Raw genomic sequence first — 15,999 nt, 5'->3', positions numbered from 1 at the left:
GTCCAATTCAAGGTGTTGGTTATCACCTTTAACGCCCTACATGGCATGGGGCTAGGTTACCTGAGGGACCACCTCTTCCCTACTACATCAGTCTATCCCACCCGATCATGCAGAGAAGGCACGTTACGGACCCTGTCTGTAAGGGAATTTCGTTTGGCAGGGTCCAGGAAGCAGGCCTTCTCTTCAGTAGCTCCCACCCTATGGAACACGCTGCCCCCAGAGGCGAGCTTAGCCCCATCACTCCTGGTCTTCCAGAGGAACCTGAAGACCTAGTTCTGCTGCCTCACTTGGGTCAGAGAGGGGAGTAGCTCCACATGGGGATGGCTGGTACCATAGACTGTTCCTCCCATGTATGGACTGTATCAGACCCTCCTGCCACTTGGATTTTATTCTTATTCTTATTCTTATATTTATTTTAAGGGTAATTATATATTTATATACTGTATTTATATTGTATGTTCATTGTTTTAATTGATGATTTTATTGTTAACCACCCAGAGTTCCATGATGGGAGGAGATGGGTGGGGATAAATTTAATGAATAAATGAAAGATGCAACTCTTGAAAGAATTGCAAAGAGATGTTATGTTTCTGCTGCAAAGCAAATTGTTGGAATTTAATCCAAAGTGCTGCATGGGCCTACTAAATACAGGGGATCCAAGGCAGCATTGAGCTGCATTTCTGTTATCGGGAAACAACATCTGTAGACATCTAGTTTGCTGCTGTGTGAAACACATAACCTTTGGTTTAATCAGACAAACTCTCCTTAAGGCCTTTGTTGTTGTTTATTCGTTTAGTCGCTTCCGACTCTTCGTGACTTCATGGACCAGCCCACGCCAGAGCTTCCTGTCGGTTGTCAACACCCCCAGCTCCCCCAGGGACGAGTCCGTGACCTCTAGAATATCATCCATCCACCTTGCCCTTGGTCGGCCCCTCTTCTTTTTGCCTTCTACTCTCCCTAGCATCAGCATCTTCTCCAGGCTGTCCTGTCTTCTCATTATGTGGCCAAAGTATTTCAGTTTTGCCTTTAATATCATTCCCTCAAGTGAGCAGCCTGGCTTTATTTCCTGGAGGATGGACTGGTTTGATCTTCTTGCAGTCCAAGGCACTCTCAGAATTTTCCTCCAACACCACAGTTCAAAAGCATCGATCTTCCTTCGCTCAGCCTTCCTTATGGTCCAGCTCTCGCAGCCATATGTTACTACGGGGAACACCATTGCTTTAACTATGTGGACCATTGTTGTCAGTGTGATGTCTCTGCTCTTAACTATTTTATCGAGATTTGTCATTGCTCTTCTTCCAAGGATTAAGCGTCTTCTGATTTCCTGACTGTAGTCAGCATCTGCAGTAATCTTTGCACCTAGGAATACAAAGTCTTTCACTGCTTCTACATTTTCTCCCTCTATTTGCCAGTTATCAATCAAGCTGGTTGCCATAATCTTGGTTTTTTTGAGGTTTAGCTGCAAACCAGCTTTTGCACTTTCTTCTTTCACCTTCATCATAAGGCTCCTCAGTTCCTCGTCACTTTCAGCCATCAAAGTGGTATCATCTGCATGTCTGAGATTGTTAATGTTTCTTCCAGCAATTTTAACTCCAGCCTTGGATTCCTCAAGGCCAGCTTGTCGCATGATGTGTTCTGCGTACAGGTTGAATAGGTAGGGTGAGAGTATACAGCCCTGCTGTACTCCTTTCCCAATCTTAAACCAGTCCGTTGTTCCGTGGTCTGTTCTTACTGTTGCTACTTGGTCGTTATACAGATTCTTCAGGAGGCATACAAGATGACTTGGTATCCCCATACCACTAAGAACTTGCCACAATTTGTTCTAGTCCACACAGTCAAAGGCTTTAGATTAGTCAATAAAACAGAAATAGATGTTTTTCTGAAACTCCCTGGCTTTTTCCATTATCCAGCAGATATTGGCAATTTCGTCTCTAGTTCCTCTGCCTTTTCTAAACTCAGCTTGTACATCTGGCAATTCTCGCTCCATGAACTGCTGAAGTCTACCTTGCAGGATCTTGAGCATTACCTTACTGGCATGTGAAATGAGTGCCACTGTTCGATAGTTTGAACATTCTTTAGTGTTCCCCTTTTTTGGTATGGGGATATAAGTTGATTTTTTCCAATCTGATGGCCATTCTTGTGTTTTCCAAATTTGCTGGCATAGAGCATGCATTACCTTGACAGCATCATCGTGTAAGATTTTGAACAGTTCAGCTGGGATGCCGTCATCTCCTGCTACCTTGTTATTAGCAATGCTTCTTAAGGCCCACTCAACCTCACTCTTCAGGATGTCTGGCTCTAGCTCACTGACCACACCGTCAAAGCTATCCCCGATATTGTTATCCTTCCTATACAGGTCTTCTGTATATTCTTGCCACCTTTTCTTGATCTATTCTTCTTCTGTTAGGTCCTTGCCATCTTTGTTTTTGATCATACCCATTTTTGCCTGGAATTTACCTCCGATGTTTCTAATTTTCTGGAAGAGGTCTCTTGTCCTTCCTATTCTATTGTCTTCTTCCACTTCCGCGCATTGCTTGTTTAAAAATAATTCCTTATCTCTTCTGGCTAACCTCTGGAATTTTGCATTTAATTGGGCATATCTCCCCCTATCACTGTTGCCTTTTGCTTTCCTTCTTTCTTAGGCTACTTCTAGTGTCTCAGCAGACAGCCATTTTGCCTTCTTGGTTTTCTCTTTCTTTGGGATATATTTTGTTGCCACCTCCTGAACAATGCTGCGAACTTCTGTCCAGAGTTCTTCCGGGACCCTATCTACTAAGTCCAGTCCCTTAAATCTATTCTTCACCTCCACTGCATATTTCTTAGGAATATTAGTGAGCTCATATCTAGCTGATCTGTGGGTCTTCCCTAATCTCTTTAGTCTGATCCTAAATTGTGCAAGAAGAAGTTTGTGGTCAGAACTACAGTCAGCTCCAGGTCTTGTTTTTACTGACTGTACAGATGTCCGCCACCTTTGGCTGCAAAGGATGTAGTCAATCTGATTTCGGTGTTGTCCATCTGGTGAAGTCCATGTATAAAGCCGTCTCTTAGGTTGTTGGAAGAGAGTTTTTGTTATGCAGAGTGAGTTGTCTTGGCAAAATTCTATCAGCCTATGTCCTGCTTTGTTTTGTTCTCCCAGGCCATACTTACCTGTAATTCCAGGTGTCATTTGACTGCCCACCTTAGCATTCCAGTTTCCTGTGATGAAAATAACATCTCTTTTAGGCGTGTCGTCCAGTAGGTGCTGCAGATCCTCATAGAACTGCTCTACTTCAGCTTCTTCAGCATTTGTGGTTGGGGCGTATATTTGGATCACTGTGATGTTAGATGGCTTGCCCTGAATTCGAATTGAGATCATTCTGTCATTTTTTGGATTGTATCCAAGCACTGCTTTCGCCACTTTACTATTAATTATGAAGGCTACTCCATTTCTTCTATGGTCCTCTTGTCCACAGTAGTAGATCTGGTGGTCATTTGATGTGAAGTGGCCCATTCCAGTCCATTTCAGTTCACTGACGCCCAAAATGTCTATCTTGAATCTTGACATTTCACCAATAACCACATCCAATTTGCCCTGGCTCATAGATCTTACATTCCAGGTTCCAATGGTGTGTTGATCCTTAGAACATCGGATTCGCCGTTCACCACCAGCACCATCGGCCGCTAGCCGTCCTTTCGGCTTTGAGCTAGCTGCGTCATCACGTCTGGGGCTAGTTGAACTCATCCTCTGTTCCTCCCCAGTAGCATTTTGACCATCTTCCGACCTGGGGGTCTCATCTTCCGATGGTATACCGACATATCTCTGGTTGTACTGACCATTTTAGTTTTCACGACAAGAATACTGGGGTGGGTTGCCATTACCTTCCCCAGGGATTGCATTTAGTCTGACCTCTCTGTCATGACCTTCCTGTCTTGGGTGGCCCTTCACGGTTTAGCTCATGGCATCATTGAGGTGCTCAAGCTCCAGCACCATGACAAGGTAACGATCCTTTGCTGAAGCCTTAAGGCCTTATTTTATTAAATACAACAGAATTGTTTTTGGCTAGATGGCCACTTGCTTTCTCCTGAAGAAAGCTGGGTGGCCAGAAAACAAGCAAGTAAACAAAATAATCTAGGCCTCCCCTTCCCTTCCCTTCCCCATTTTGCAGATATCTGATGTTTATAAATCAACAAATGAAGTTTTCTTTTGGCTTTACTATGATTACCTGCTATCAAACTGTTTTCAAAGGAACAACTATAGGGGCTGTATCAAAACCAACAATGACATGTGGAATTAATTTAGTACTGTCTTAAGGTTCAGCTTTCTGTACTGAGAATCTGCGTTTATAATGTTATGTCTCTTTATTTAGTAAAAAGAGAAATAGCTCTTTTTCAGTAGAGAGACAATAATGGAGATAAATATCAAAACTCTTTATGTGCTGCCCAATGACAATGTATTTTGGGTTTCCTTACAGTAGCAGTAACGTTAAAATATAAGCACCGAACAACAAGTAAAAGCAAAGAAACAAAATCACAGCAAATTTCAACAGATTTTTCACAAAGATTTAAGAGATCTTAAAGGCCTGAAATAACAAACAACTCTTTCCTTGTTGGTGAAAGGACCACAGAGTTAGTGCCCGATGAAATTCCACAGAGAAGATAATCCACCACTGTGCTGCTCTCAGCAAAGATACTTTCTTTGTGCTTTTCCATTTTTGCCAGTATTCACCCACTGAGACACAGCATGGTTGAGGTACTTTTATGTCATGTCCTCTGGGGCCTGGACTGACACTTCCAATAGCTGGGAGCAGCTTCTGTGCATGAGGCCAGAGTAGCCCTCAGAAACAATCTGAAGTGAAGCAGTGCAACAGATCTGCTTTCCTCTTTAGAAGCAGGGAACAATATTGCTTCACAAAGCAGCTTCAAAGTGGTGTTTTGCTCAAAGAGGTATTGGAACAAAATACCTGTTCAGAGCTTTGCACAGTCCAATTACTTGGAAAATGTCCATAGAAGGAACTCTGAAGATGCTGGCTTAAGCCTAGTCAAATCTTCAGCAAATACTATCCCAAAAGGGTGTCAATTTTCTCCCATTTGTTTCATGGATTCACCCATATCTAACATGCTCCTTGAAGAAGAAGTATGGGGTGGGACTGTGTATTCCTATATTATAATCAACTATAATCAACTATCAAGTAAAAGTGATACTGACTTAGGGCCCATAATATTTTCTTAGTGATTGTAGTAGAGGTCTGTTCCCAAATCGTTCACAACCTAAAGATCACCATGACTGGATTGTTGTTAATGGAGACATGTACATAGGATTTTGGCCTTAATAGTAGATGCTTAATATATAGCTGTACCGACCTCGGCATTCTGCTTAGAATTCTGATACTGCTGCATCTGTACATGTACCATGTTTAAAGATAAGCAAGTAGCACACAAAATCTTTACTGTGCCTCTGATCTTTCAGATCTGTTTGCATGTCCAAGTAGTTAAAATAAACAATTTATGAAGAGACAATATTTAAAAGGTCCAGTAAATTACTGAACACGATTGAAGCTACACAATACACTTTGCACAGCAAACTCATTTAAGAACACATGTCCAAACTCACTTATTAGTTACGTTCTGTAGTTTTTACCCAGTGTGATTTTAATTGGTTGCATCATGCAGAATGCCATTTGGAATATACGTTGCATGCAGAAATAAGGAGAGAAGAATTTTGTACTGCGTGGGTTCTTTCTGAAATGACCACACTTACCAGGAGAAGGTAGAGGGAAGTGGAGAGAATTAGATCATTGGAAAAAAAAGACTTGTAAAGATCTTTCTTTAAAATGGAAATGTAATAGAAACTTCCTCCTCTGAAGTCCTTTATGAAGCCCTGGAAAAGCTTTATCTTCTAAGAAAGTTTGCATGCAGCATATAATGCCTGTATGTTGGCCACCAAACTTTTGCAGATTAGTAGAAGCATTCCTCCTACCAGAAGCTAGGTTGGTTGATAAAGACATAGCAATACTCATCTTCCATTTCCCTCTTTCAATATAGAAGATGAGCAAAAAAGCACCAAGACGATTAGGATATACATGGTGGCCAGCTGCATAAAGGAATAATAATGTCCACTGATTTGGGAAAGAGTTTAATTGACTGAGAGCCCACTAATTAAAAAAGGCTACATCACAGTGGGAAGGTTCCCCTTCATAAATTACTGTAGCTATGGCATTGCAATGGTTCAAAACCATCATCGTCTTGTAGCCACCATGAAAAACCCTTGAAATATAATCATGGTTTCAGCAAGCCTCTTTCTGTAAGGAAGCCATCTGGTGCATCTTGCTAATTGTAGAAGGGAAGGCAGAGTATAGAATAGCACCTAAAGCAAACGTCTTGCCAATCTGTTTTTCAAGGAGAGAATATTTGAGAAATGAGGAATCAGCACTCCATTTTGTGCTACTTTCTGACAACATTCCTCTAAAGTAGTTGCTGGGGTAAATCACAGCTGAAAGTAAATGTCAAAGGATTCTTATGACATGAAGCTTTGGATCTGATTCCAAAGAGTATTTTGGAGCATATGGGAATGCCTGAATGCAGTTCTGGTTGGCAACTCATTAAAGCAACTGCATCTGTCTCCAGGTTCATGTGGGAGCTTTAATGACTCACTGACAGGTGATGCCTTCACACTCCTGTGCATTCTGAAGCAAGTTATAATACCATAAAGACTGATATATTTGGCAAATGGTTTAGTTTGGAATCTAATTTTCAGGATGCCCAAAGAGAAACATCTTCTAGCTGGACAAGGTGATGGCACCCTAGATATAACGTTGGAATATAGAGCTGGAGTGCACATATTCCAGAAGATTTAGGTTAGATTCAAATTCAGTGATTCAGAAACAACCTTTTTCATTTTAGTTTGTTTCTGAAGTCCCCTAATTTGATATCATTTGATTAGAAATGAATAAGCAGTTATAATCTTCATTAGTATAACACAATTTCATATTGTTTTCAAAAAACAAGTGTGGCTGATGTACAGGAATTTCTACATTTTGGTTTTTCAAAATTGGAAATTTTACCTATGCTTTTGTTGGTGCAGGGTGGGAGTATTGGATGACATTTATATTGCATTGACACTTCTGAATTAATGATGTCTGCCAGGTTTTACATGATAAGGCCCATGGATTTTTGTGTGTGAACTTTACTTTGAGTTTGGTAGCATCTGACAAGAATACTCTTGTACGAGTAGATAGTTGGTATGAAAATACTATACAGAATAGAATTGCCCCAACCAAGAAACCTGCAGTTTGGTTATGGAAAACAGTCTTTAGATTTGTAGAGGAAGTTGTTCACTTCCCTTTCTGCCCTTCTTTCCATCTGCCTTGCAAGTGATATGACAATTACAGACACTGTAGAGATATCCCTCAGTAAGAAATCTGCTGATTTTCAGAAGGATGCATGCCGAAAACAGGAGTTGTGAAGAATGGAACACATGAAAGTATTTTTGGAAGCAAATATTTGTAGCTCAGGGTTGAACTGTGGAGTCCTTGGTGCTCTCTGAGCCTTGTTGTTTTCTTGCAGACGTTTCATTGCCAGACTAGGCAACATCTTCAGTGCGAAGAGGGAGTGGGCCTTGCTCTCTGTTTAGATACCGTGGTTAGTCCAGCTTGTGTTGGTGGAGGTGTTGTTCTCTCCTTGGGAGTTCCTTGATTGGGCTGTTGTTTGCTGCTTGGTCGATTGACTTAGTTAATAGTTCCTTGATTAGGGTATATTGTGCTGTACGATTGTTCATCTTTGCACTGAAGATGTTGCCTAGTCTGGTAATGAAATGTCTGCAAGAAAACAACAAGGCTCAGAGAGCACCAAGGACTCCACAAAGCATTTTTCTATGTTTTTTTTCAATGTGGTAGAGAAATCACAGAAATGCAGTAGAGAAGATATGGAGAGTAGAAGTAGAAATGGAAATGGAAATAATTTCCATATAGTGACAGTAGCAGAATGATTTGCAAGTCAGGTATTTTTCTAGGATATACTATACCCCCCTAGGGCCAACAGACTTCAGCAAACTTATTTTGACATTGTAGTACCTTGAAAAATGTATTGGCAGATAGCACTGAGTACTGGAACAATCCTGCAGTTAAATGCAAATGTACAATGTCTGGTGATTGAATTAAAGATTAAACATAGACAGTTGAAGCTTAGTGACCATTTGTGACAGCAGGAATGGCAGATGAAATACATTTATCTCAACAGCATAATCCTATTTATGTCTACTGAGAAGTAAAGACCATTGAGTTCAAGCTTATGTAAGCTTAAACAAATAGACTTAAACTTCATTACTAGTTTTATTACTTTTAAATTGTTCAGCAGAGGAATTCTCCAGTAGCATCTTTCATTATCAGCAGAAGGGATGCAAAAGAATTTTGACATGCAAAGCAATGGAATCAGATTCTGTCTTTTTGCCAGCTTCTAGAATTTAATTGAAATTTTGTAGGCACACAGTATGGATCACCTGCAGTCACAAACTTCTGGCTATTGAAGTTTTCTGGAAATAATTGAAAATGCTAAACACATAATTGAAAATGCTTTGCGTAAACACCAAGCACCTGGCTATGCATTTCTTAGCTCTTCATTCTGATCTTTTTCCCATACTTCTGTGGGTTCCTGGGAACTAAGGAATATTCCCCATTTTCAATAACCAAAGGAAGTGGCTAAGCAGTGAAATCAGCATTCTTGCACTGTTGAAGCAATGATTGACAACAAATCCCAGCAGGATATTTATATTAGTCTGCTGCAGAGAAAGATAGAATCTTTTTACACTTTAAAGACTAACACACCCAAAAGGTTTTGGATAGTGAGATGTGATTCATGAGAATAAATCTGCAAGTATTAAATACTGCAGCTACTACTTAAAAAAAGAGGGAGAAGTAAAACCGCTCGCTGACTACTGACTTGACTTATACCATACCATTCATACAGAAATGCTTTTTATATGCCCTGCCACTCACACAGAAGTATCTGAAATGGAATGCTTATATTCTTGGATTTGTGCTGGAATCCAACAAATCCACCATCTTATATGTGTTAAATAGAAAGAAGATGAGAAGGACAAACACAGAGTGTTGTGCAAAGTTAAAAGATTAACTAAAGAGAACTATGTACAGACCGTTGTAGGAAGAGAACTATGTTAGTTTATGATGGCAAAAAAAAAAAAAGAATCTAGTAGCACCTTTTCTGATTAAAACATTTTATTAAAAGGCATGGGGGTGGAGCCAACCTAGCAACCCAGCAACACACTTTTTTTAAGCTCCAGCCTTTTTAATAATCTTATTATTTTTAAATAGTTTATTTTAGCTATTAAAAGGCATGAGCATCTGATGAAGTGAGCTATAGCTCACAAAGCTTATGCCTTTTAATAAAATGTGTTAAGTCAGAAACGGTGCTACCAGATTCTTAATAAATATGGACCAATACATATTACCCCTAGTGAGCAGTCGAATATCCAGAGAGTAAAAAGTTTCCCACTGATTTCTGAGTGCAGCCATTTCTGAAATAAAATCTCAATGTAGGTGTGAGTGTACTTGGTTTTTGACCTTCTTTCTTGATCTGAGGGTTTCTTTCAAAAGATCCTGGTCGAGTTTGCTTCAACCCACAATGCTAACTCTATATTTTGTCCAGGCACAAATCCAGCAGATTTCTCTTCTGAGTTAGCTGACTCATCTATTTGCTTTAGATCCAAGCCCAGCAATTTCTCACCAATGACTCTTTGCAGGAATCCTGGAATCCTGCCATGTAGCTTAATAATATTGTTGCCTGCTCCATCAGCTGATTTTCTCAAAGGGTAAGGTAATAACCAGAAACTTAATACAATGCAAATATAAAGAAATCCATGCACACCTAATATCCTAAAGCTAGATGGAGCCATCTGCTTAAGCTTTAGACTTTATTTATTTATTTATCAGGTTTTGCCACCAACCATCTCCCCCCGAAAGAGGGACTCTGGGTGGTTTACAATAAAGCTAAAAAATTAAAATACAATAAAACCACAATTAATACATAAAATATAAATATAAATGATAAATACAAAATAGAATCCAGATTATCTACCCTGACCCTAACCCCTAACCCTCAAGAGGGGTTAATGTGTGTGCCTGTTAAGCAATATCAGAGTTTTGAATGAAACAACAATGGGATTGTTAGACTTCACATCAGTCGGGTTTCATTTTGAAGATGCACCAGCCTCCGTAGCTGCAAGAATTTCTGAACCTGTGACAAAGCTGGAATTGTCTCTAATCCAGTTGTGTCAAAATCTGCCACACAATTACTTAAAAGTGTCCTTCCCCTGTGAAAGAAATCTCTGTTTTTCTGCCTTATTCCTAGAGTGCTTGAAGACTTCTTCACATTTCCCTTTTTTGAGTTGATTTGATTTGAGCTGTGTTGTTGTTGTTGTTGGTTTTGGTTACAGATTACTCTACTCCTTTGGTAGACTCCCAGGCTGCTGGTAATTCCTCATCCTGCTGGGGGTCATCCCATTACGATAATTTCCATTGTGATTTAATGTTACCCTGGGGAGCTAAGAAAGTTATGGACTGGAAACAGCACTGCTTATGTACAGGCAGGCCAGATTATATATAATAATTATAATTTGATTATAGTGCCACTCTTCCTCCCACAATATGAGAACCTTATCCCCCTTCTATGGGAATTCTACTTCATTTTTCTATTCCAGTGAAAGAGTATTCAAAATCATTTTTGTTTATTTGCCTCATATCAAATTGAATAACAATGTTAGAAAAAAGTGGACAAGAAATTTTTGGCACAATGCTAATCCGATGAACAACTCAGTTGTGAAAAATTGTGGGTGCACATGACTCAAACACTAGTTTCCTACACTACTTTTCCTAATGGACTGCTCTAGGTTGGAACTGAACCATAAAAACAATATCCAGTTTAGATAATCTCTCCAGGAAGGAATCAATAGCCAATGTGATCACACATTACAAGAAGATCTAAAGGAATAAGTGGGATTTATACTCTTTGTTGATTTCCCCCTTTGTTGTGCCATTAAAAAAAAACACTTCCAACTCAGATAATCTATCCAGGTAGGTTATTATAGTTGACAGCTCTTTAAAAATAAGCAGGGTTTTCTCACTTTATCCTTTTCCCCAGTCCCAAGACGGGATCTTACTGTGACAGCTTGATTCCCTAATATGCTGTTTATGGGTACCAATATGGAGTCCTTGGTGCTCTCTGAGCTTGGCTGTTTGCTTGCAGACATTTCATTGTAAGGACTCCACAGTTGAACCCTGAGCTACACATATTCTTTTCTATGAGTACCAATATGCTTGCAACCCCATCTCTAGCACTGTTGGACATCTTGCCTCTCCTGGTTTCATTATTAGTAAAGGTAAAGGTTTCCCTTGACATTAAGTCCAGTCATGTCCGACTCCAGGGGGCGGTGCTCATCTCCGTTTCAAAGCCAAAGAGCCGGCGTTTGTCTGTAGACACTTCCGTGGTCATGTGGCTGGCATGACTAAACAGAACACCGTTACCTGCCCGCCGAAGCGGTACCTATTAATCTACTCACATTGGCATGTTTTCGAACTGCTAGATTGGCAGGAACTGGAACTAGCAATGGGAGCTCACCCTGTCAGAACACAATAATGATGGTAATATAAAAACACATTTGTAATTATTTCTGATCTTCCTTAAAGTCAGCAAAAGGATACTGACATTCAGTTGCTCCCCATGACAGATACATGCCAAAATGGAATTCTGGAAGGAAAAGTTGACAAGTAAAGGTAAAAAGGTAAAGGTTTCCCTTGACATTAAGTCCAGTTGTGTCCGACTCTAGGGGGCGGTGCTCATCTCCGTTTCAAAGCCGAAGAACCGGCGTTTGTCCATAGACACTTCCGTGATCATGTGGCCGGCATGACTACACGGAACGCCATTACCTGCCCGCTGAAGCGGTACCTATTAGTCTACTCACATTTGCATGTTTTCGAACTGCTAGAAAGTTGACAAGTACCTGTCATAAAATTTCCAGTCAGACCACTCTGCTGTCACAGTGAATATGCCTATGTGGAACTTATCAGGGTCATTTGGTTTGTGTGAATGGGGTTCATTCAACTAAAATTGATTATACTGGGGAACAAAAAGCTTTTTTAAATTGCTGAGAAATTCCAGCTCAGGTATTCTCTAAAGAAATAAATGAGCAACCTTCCTGCAAAGTGAAAAATTACAGATAAGCTTAGAGTGTTCGCATTATTTTATAAGGAACAGATGTGCTGAAAGGAGGTGAATTCAAAACACAGCAGGTTCATAGAATCAGGCAATAAAAGATGGCATGCCTGCCTTTTTCTAACCCAAATGGAAGGGAGGGAGGATATCTGACGCTCCCTGCCAGCTTTCCACAAGGGAAGTCAATGGGGAAGCCGGCAGGAAGTCAGAAGTTGCTCCCACTGCTTTTTTGTCCACCTGTGGTCATTCTGCTTCTCTCTTTAGGTAAGGAAATATCTCTGAAACGATGACCCAATGGGACACGGGTTGTCTAGTACATCCTATAATCAACAAAGTAAAAAGTGTGCTCTTGTTTTGTTTTTTTTTACTTCTTATGGTGACTGTCCAATTGTAGAAATGCTACAGAGAATTAACTTGGTCAAATTTCAAGCTTTTTAAAAACATTCATTTAGAACTGGTGTCAGGAAAAGAATTGGGATTTTATTTTTACTCCCTGCAAAGTATATCTTCGGTATCACTTTATTATAAACAGTATGAACAGGATTCGGAATGTTATCTGTCCATGTCCCTCCCTATGATGCCCAACTAAATGTCTCGAAATAATCTGGTGCCACAAGGAAAAAAGAATGCTGGATTAGTCTTTTAATGCTCTAGGGAAACATCTGTCTGCTTTGACAACAGATAGCAACTTATTTAGATCCTTCAGTTATTATACAAACAAACAGCTGGTGTTTGTACAATCTTCATTGTTGTGATGTAACATTGAATAGAATCATAAAAGAAGAGATGGGTACCAGACATTGACAAAAACTTAGACAATGAGGATGAAGTGCAACCAATAATTAAGTGATGTCTCAGTTGACTGCAATTTATGTGCAGTGAACCAGTTGCATCTTGCTGGGTGCAATCAAGCAAAGGAAATGCTTCTTAAAGTTCATGGTAGATTGTTCTAAGCTTCCAGCAACGTTTGCACAATACAGGTCTGCAAGGAAAATAATTCTGTATAACTTAAATTTTCTCTTGTGAAGATTATTTCCCAGCTGTTTCACATCAGATGTAGATTCATTTTATTTCTAAGACTGGAAAACAAATATCATAATGTAGGTATAATTGCACTGAAGATTGGCACTCATGCTTTCACTGAATCTTTTAGGGGAGGTTGGTGGTATTCAGATGGTTGCCTTGGGCTACTAGTAATCTGCAAGTATCCTGCAGATATCCCTAGTATGAACACCTATTTCAGTGTATGGCCAGCATATTTTACAAGGTCACCAAAGCTCACAGGATTTTTGCATTCTCACACTATAGATTGATAGGTTTTGCTTTTCATGCCCCAAATTGTGCATGTGTTCAGACAAAACCACCAAAATGTAATGAGATTGGTTGATTTCATAAAATTTGAACCATTTAATAATTTTTTAAAAAAATGGTTTGCCCAGAAGAAATAGCAAAACATACTTTAGTTATACAATATATTATTAGGCTGGCAGATTGGCTGGAGCACAGGTGTTCTAAGCAGGATCTCAAATATAGATTTTTGCACTGGAGCAGAGAGCACTGAAAGTGGCTTTCCAGAAAAAAAATGCTTCTTATTGCATTAAAACCTTTTAGTCCTACATGACAGATATTTTTGGTTAGTTTTCTGGCTGGGAAGTGGGTGTTCTAGGCAGTTCTGTCTTCTTCTGGATGGCTTTTGGAGTTCAATATTAATATTAAAACAGTCACCATTCTTAAATACTATTCTCACTCATCTCTAAGACATACTACTATTATTATCTCAATTTTATTTTAAAAATGCCCATTTCAGCTCATTCCATTCTGTTCTGGCTTTGATACCATCCTCCTGTTTGCCTGCAACTTTATAGCGAGCCAGTCCAAATGCTGTCAGGCTATGCAAATATTCAGATAATTCAGTTAAAGTCAGACCAACTGATATGCCTTTCATTAAATTCAGACCAGTTGAGCTGCCTTTCATGCAGGCGCACATAAATCTTTAGCATCCAAGCTGATTGGAATCAAACCGAATCATCCTGATGGGGCAACTGAATTGAATTGTTCAGACGTTCGGATCGAACTGGAACTCTATTTGGAATTGAAACAACAACCATAATCAGACTGACTAGAAGATTAGATCCAATTTATATAGTCTTATTTCTTTGGTTCCTCAAGATGCAGACAAAGCAGTCAAGGCAAAAGGATAATAGCAGCATCTGACAAATTAGTACCTGCAGCTTAGAGTCAGAGATTGGCAATAATGCTGCAAATAAAAATAATACCAGGAATACAGAAATTGATTCCCCATCCCCTTACACCTCAGCCATGCATATCTATTTAATCAATTTCGTATTATTCAAGCTGATAGGAGATCATAATTATTTTATAGCTGTCTAACAATCAGCTTATCGAGCAGAAGTACACCTACAGTTTTCTTGCAAGGTGCTCCTGGAATGGTACATCTGCCTTTACAGAGCTAAACTAAGCAGTTTATTGGGTTGTGCTTGCAGTTTCAAACTCAATCAGTAGAACAGGACCTCGGGTTAGAATGGAAAATTCATATTAATTATTATTTAATTGATCAACTCCCTATAACGCCCTACAGGTGCTTCAAGGTGTATGGAGGATCAGAAGCGTCTACCTTAGTTGGAATCTAGCTATCAATGAGTTAGGAAACATCAAAGACATTTTTGTCCTCAAAGTAAACTATGTATGAACAAAGAGTTATCCAAGGGAACTGGGTAGTAGATGAAGAAAGGCAGCCCAGTGGTTAATAATTTTTCCAGTTTGTTCTAGATGTGTCTCCAAAGGCTAGGAATTCCATAACAGAAGCAAATCAATCAAGAAGACTCTAGTCTGCAAACACCACCCACTGATAGCATGATCAATAGGATTTCTTGGAAAAAAATATATTAAAATTTGGGGAGATATAAATTAGGTGAGTTATTCCACCAATTCGGAATAGTCTACTCCCCAATGCTCCCATCTAAATATTAACCGGGTCTGACCCTGGTTGGGTTTTTGAGGTCACCAAGTTCAACTAAATGCTGCCACCTGTTTTGATATCCTAGCAATATGGGAGCTCTGGTGATGGGAAATGTGAAAGGAAACATATACCACCAGGGCCGCAACTAGGGTCTGTGTCACCCAGGGCAAACATGGATTCTGTGCCCGTTTTGGCGCTCCCCCCAGTGCTCATTTTGGCTCCCCACCAGCACGGTGCCTGGGCAACATGGCCTGGTTGCCCCCCCCCCCCCCAGTTGCAGCCTGTATACCACCCTGAATGAGCAGGCATTTCTCCTTCCCTTCTGAGATCCAGAGTTTCGATACTGCCTGGGGAGGACATTTAAAACATCCCCGCTTTCTCCTTAGAGAGTATATCCCATAAAATGGGTAAAAAACCCCATGTGAGTGGGGGGTGTGGTGACAAAGAGTTGAGCCAAGAAGAGTACAGAGAAACAGGAACAGTTTCCAATCCAAAGTCAAGCAACTCAGTAGCAGTCCTGGAATGACACAAGGAACAGCAGCCCTAACAGTGGGCGATGGCTATGACCCAAGAAATGTTGGAGAACGTTTAGCAGAGTTGCAACCCTTTTCTAGAGGAATAAACAAAAGAGAGTGAGAAAAAAAGCCCTATTATTTATGCAAAAATTTAATTCCACTGTACCTTAATACAGTATTGAGTATAATTTTAATCCATGCATTTATTATAATTTATTTTAATTGATAAATTGCATTTAGTATAATTTAGTGACTGTTTGCTGATTTCTGTAGCAAGCTTTGAATAGATGGTGTGATACACCT

Source organism: Candoia aspera, chromosome 3 (genome assembly GCF_035149785.1).
Source record: "Candoia aspera isolate rCanAsp1 chromosome 3, rCanAsp1.hap2, whole genome shotgun sequence".
Taxonomy (NCBI): Eukaryota; Metazoa; Chordata; class Lepidosauria; order Squamata; family Boidae; genus Candoia; species Candoia aspera.
The sequence above is the reverse complement of the archived record's forward strand: the minus strand, read 5'-3'. Positions refer to the sequence as shown.